Below are 5,871 nucleotides of genomic sequence, written 5' to 3' on the forward strand. Positions count from 1 at the left end.
ATCTGTAAATTTAAAAGTATTTTGCTGTAAAGTTACATGAAATGTTCGATTAGATATATTACAGTTTTTCAGTGCATAGTAGTAGTAGTAGTAGTATACTTTTATTGTCCTCAAGAGAAAAATTGTTATGGACTACATGTTGCTGCAGACATACAATAAACATATAAAAACAAAATTAAGTAAAATCAAGAAAATGAAATCAAGATGAACTCTTGTAATACAACAGCACCGATACAGGTACAAAGTTTAACTTACACATTGGGATTCTATATCTTCTACCAGAGGGAAGTAGTTCATATTGTAAATAAAAGAAATTAGTTTGATCACCAAGAATCCTCTCTACCTGATTACGAACACATTCCTCATATAAATCTTGAAGGTTAAAATGTTCATCATGCCCAACAATTCTCCATGCTGTCAATAACAGGTGCATCAACTTAGATTTAAACTGTACTGATAGGTTACCAAACAACACTGTGATACCATACCTAACAATACTTTCTAAAACAGCTTTATAAAACAGCAGCATAAGATTCTTGTTTACTCCATAGAGACGTAACCTACGAAAGAAATACAATCTCTGTTGTAGTCGAGTGCAAACCCATTCAATGTGTGTTTTCCATGTAAGTGAACTATCTATGTAAACGCCCAAATACTTATAGGTCTGTGACTGAATAATATTATGATTATGTATAACCACTTGGCGATGGTCACCTATACATTTAGGATCAAATACAATCTCTTCCGTTTTCTTTGTATTTATTATTAGCTCATTTTTATCACACCAGTCAACAAACTGACTTATCTCTGACTGGTAAATAGTGCTAATATTGTCATGCACATGGAGTAGACTTAGTATGGCTGTGTCATCTGAATATTTAAAAATAAAATTTTGTGAATGCCTACTTAAGCATTCATTTGTAAAAAGTGTAAAAAGAATAGGTGAACTGACGCAGCCTTGTGGAACACCTGTACTACTACTCTTTTGATATGAAAGAAGATTGTTTACCTTTACATATTGAGTTCTATCTATTAAAAAAGAATAGTACCACTTAATAATACATGGGTTTACACTCAGCTGCTTCATTTTATCAATTAACAAATGCGGTTGAATCGTGTTAAAAGCGGAGCTAAAATCAACAAACAGTAACCGAGCATAAGCTTTAGGATCTTCTAAATGCTTCAAAATCAAGTGCATAATGCTGTTAATAGCATCTTCAGTTCCTCTCCCTTGTCTATAGGCAAACTGTAAGGGATCTAGATTACTAGCAACCTCTGCTTTCAACATAGATACAACACACTTTTCAAAACATTTCATAATCACAGATGTTAATGCAACCGGTCTAAAATCATTGTTCTCTAAAGGCCTAGCTATCTTAGGAACAGGTATAATCAATGTTCTTTTCCACAAACTGGGAACAATACCTGAATCCAAAGATTGTTGAAATATAGGAAGCCAAGCTGGAGTCAATTCATCTGCACAACACTTAACAATATAGGGAGAAATTCCATCCGGGCCTGCCGATTTCTTTGAACAGATATGTTTAAAATATAAATTAATCTGTTTCGGATGAATCAATAAGTTATCTTTGATGATATCTGGAGAAAAATCCCTTACACCAATACTATTCCCAGAGATATGCCCATGCTTCTCAAATCTTAGATAAAAATTATTTAAATCATTCACTTTCTGTAAGTCATCAAAAATAGAAACAGTATTTCTGAAAGACTGCATATTAGTTATAGATTTCATAGAGTCCCACAGCTGTTTAGGATTAGACATACTCAGCTTGTTCTCCAGGAGTTCTTCATGTTTCATCCTGGCATCTCTTAGTAATCCATTCAACTCCTTCTGAACAGCTCTTACTCCAAGACAATCATGACTGCGAAAAGCCAGTTTCTTCCTGTTAATACAATCTTTGATCTCTTTAGTTATGTAAGGTTTATTGTTAGCATAAATGATCACTTCCTTTTTGGGTATCACATTATCGGTGCAAAATTTAATACAATCTGTCATTACCATAGTAGTTTCATCAATATCATCACTATGGAAAACTTCCCAATCAGTGCAAAGAAAACAACCTTTCAAGGCTTCAACACTGTCCTTTGACCACACATTAACATTTTTCACCACGGGTTTGTGTCTCTTCAACAGAGTCTTATATGTCAGAATTAAAAACACAGTGTTGTGATCGGAGTTCGATAAAGGAGGCCTTAGTCTTAACGTGAATGCCACTTTTATGTTCCCATAGCATTTATCTAAAACATTGTTTTCTCTTGTGTTGTCTTTAACATACTGTTCTTACCCGGAGAGAACTGTCTCTAATTTACAATGGTTAAAATCACCAAGAATAAAAACCGGCTCTCCTGGTGTTGATTGAAGTTGGGTTTGAATACAGTCTCTTATAACGCCCGTGACGCGTTTGCTACCTTGGCCGAAGGCGGAACGTAAACAACACAGATCAAAATGATCCCGAATTCTCTTGGGAGATAAAAGGGTCTCAAACTCAAACATAAGAGCTCAATATCTGGATTACATACCGTGGATTTCACTATTATATGACTGCACCATTGCTCATTTACAAACACGCAGATACCACCTCCTCTGCTCTTCCCCGAGGTGGCCGATCTATCAGCACGAATGAGAGAAAAACCTTGTACCTCTATCAGCGAGCTGGGCATCTCAGGACGAAGCCAGGTTTCAGTAAGTACCAGGAGACCCGCGTCCCGATACTCAAAACAGGCTCTAGGTTTAATGCGTAGTTCATCCATCTTTTGTTGTAACGATCTGACATTACTCAGGATTATTGCAGGTAATGGAGGTCTGCTTCCACGTCGTCGAAAACGCCACCTGACGCCACCTCTGTGCCCTCTTTTCTGCCGGCCTCTGCTCACCACCGTCCGAGCTCTCAAACAGTCTGGAAGGTCTGCTGGTATATCGTAGTCGGCCGAACGGAGCTGAAGCAAATCCTCTCTTGTATATGCCATAATTGGGTCGCTGCTCGCCATTGTGTGCGAATAGCAGACTGACACCAGGTGCGCAATAATTAACAATCCAATGGAGAGCTGTATGAGTGTCATCATTGCGGCGTTTCACTGCTAAAATTAGCCAGTCAATCAGTCCAATATATCAGCTTAAGAGTTTAAAGTTAAAATGATTCAAAAAGTTAAAAGAATGTCAGCAGCAACAAATGTCCGTGTCGCCAGCAGTGCAGTGCCACCGGAAGTGAGTCCGGTGCATATAAGTAAACTTACTTACTGGAACAACTTACAGGTTTTTCACCATAGCATTTTTACAGTATTTTACAGTTATAAATCCAATGATTTGAATAAACAGGGTAATAGTGTTGTTTTAATAACACTGAGTTAGGGCTGTGCAAATAATCGAATGTTCAAATATCGCGTTCAAAATCGCAGGCGATTCATTGCCGATTTTGAACGCGATATTGCGTAGCTTGTCAGTGATCTACGGCTCTGTGTAGTAAATGCCACTCCATCTGAAAGCACATGCTGTGATTTATTACTAATCACAGAACCGGCTTTACTGACGAGATGCGCATGACAATCGCATTTGATTATTTGCACAGCCCTACAGTGAGTAAACCTGATATCAAGAGAACCTTTTTAAGCCAATATCGAGGACTGACTTGGTGGAAAATTCCATCAGTCTCTGTGAGAGGAACCGTCTGAAAGCAGGCTAAAGGTCTCCACAGTGCATTACGCTGAAAGGATGCTATTATAGGACGTTTAAATAAAGTTTTTACAAGTGAAAGTTTCTAAAATGCTATCTGAGTGCATATTTTTATCTCTCGTGACCTCTTTGCGTAAATGCAATCAGTCTCATAATGTTCCCAGTGTACAACTTCACTAGCACACAGTGTTAAAAGATGGAGTGCAGAGCTGCAAGGGCCAAACTTAATTACCTAAAAGCGGTGTCTGCCAGCCTTTGAACCGTCTATGAGGTGCCCTGGATTGTTTGTGTAGTGTGTGCTTGCTGTTTGGAATATACATATTGTGACGAGCGTCCCGCAGCTTCATCAGCGTCGCCCTGGAAACAAGCAAGGCACACCTGGCCGTCCTCATCACAGGCTGATCGGTCACAGCTGCAGCTCGTCAGGCGGCGGCCACATAAGCCACGCAAGCCCTGCCATGTCGTGTGATTCTTCACCCCGTTACAATATACTTGCATGTTTTTGTGTGTCCATTAGTGGCAGAGCGAGCTGTTTGTCCCCTCGGCTCCAGCAGTTGCTTTTGTGCTTATTTTGTGCCCTACTGAAAGGCTAGTAGGAGTTAATGGGGAAAAATGCAAAAAAGAGAGATGCTTTCCGTACATGACATAAAAAGTGATTCTAGGAAAAAACACTTTAATTTAAATTTCATTTGCGCTCCTGTTATGCTAGCTGCTGTTGTTTTATATTGGAACAGCAGCCTGTAATGTAAAGCTGTGGCTGGTGGTGTTGTTTTGTGTCTTGGAAGGTGGGATGTTGGGACGGTCTCTCCGAGGGAGCCATCTGCCTCTCTTCTTAATCACTCATTACATTTACATCTGGTAGTTCCAGCCAGCCATTTGGAACATAACAGTCCACATGCACATATGCAGCTACATGCACGTGTGATTTCATTCACATCCAAGAATGATTCCCAAACTGTTGTTTCTGGATGTTTCTGTGACACATTTCAACTATGGGTGATATTTCGAATAATGATATTTTTATGCACTTTTTAATGGGCCATTAAGTAAGACCTTGTCATACTACTTTTTAACTGTATTTTCATTCAATTATTACTAGCTGATTGATGAAAACGATGTTCCTTTGAAATAAAGAAACCTGCTTTTGAAACAATTTCATATACAGTATATACACTACTGTTCCAAAGTTTGGGGTCGGTAAGATTTTTTTAAATGATTTTTAAAGAAGTCTCTTGTGATTACTAAAGTTGCTTTTTTTTCTATCAAATAAATAAATACAGTAATATTGTGAAATATTCAAATTAACTATTTTGCATTTAATATATTTTAAAATGTAATTTATTCCTGTGACGTAAGGCTGAAATTTCAGCATCATTACTCCAGTATTCAGTATCACATGATCCTTCAGAAATCATTCTATGTTGATCTTTTCAAGATTCATTGAATCATTTATTTGAAATAGAAATACTTTGTAACATTATAAATGTCGTAAAATTGCTTTTGGTCAATTTAAAGCATACTTGCTGAATAAAAAAATTTATTTAAATTAAAAATCAAAAATGTACTTTATTAAAAAAAGATAAGAAACTTACTGACCACAACTTCTAAATGACAAGGTATGTAAATGAATATGATGAAAAAAAAAATACAGAGAGATATAGTATAGCTTGTCCCTATTTTTCACGTTGTGTGTGAGTGGAAAGCACATGGACCATCATCTAAAGAGTTAGTTCAGAGATTATTCATGTGAGAATCAAACATGCTGATTTGCTTTTGGCAAATATTCAATAAAGCATATGCATATTGTATGTGTTTAGTATTTGCCTCTTAACTGGGTCAAAGATTATTAGTGATGTGGCTATATATCATTGTTAATTCATGTCACAATTCTGTTTTTGTGTAAACAGAGACTGGGCAGTGCCTCTGGTGTAACTTTTAGTATGTAGATGTGCATTACTGAAGTGGCTGGCATAACTTTGCCAACGGGACTTATTCTTGCTTGTTGGATTTTAAGGTCATGCTTCTGTTGAGTGGTCGTCACAGAGCAGAAGGAACTGTGACTCAAACTGTAGATTTAGCAACATGCTAAAAAACACTCAAAACAAATTAGCAGTCGCATAGCAACGGCCCAGCAACCACTTTAATAATGTGTGATGATTTTTGCATTGGAAATCACCTCT

Source organism: Sinocyclocheilus anshuiensis, unplaced genomic scaffold (assembly GCF_001515605.1).
Source record: "Sinocyclocheilus anshuiensis isolate Anshui unplaced genomic scaffold, SAMN03320099.WGS_v1.1 scaffold404, whole genome shotgun sequence".
Lineage (NCBI taxonomy): Eukaryota > Metazoa > Chordata > Actinopteri > Cypriniformes > Cyprinidae > Sinocyclocheilus > Sinocyclocheilus anshuiensis.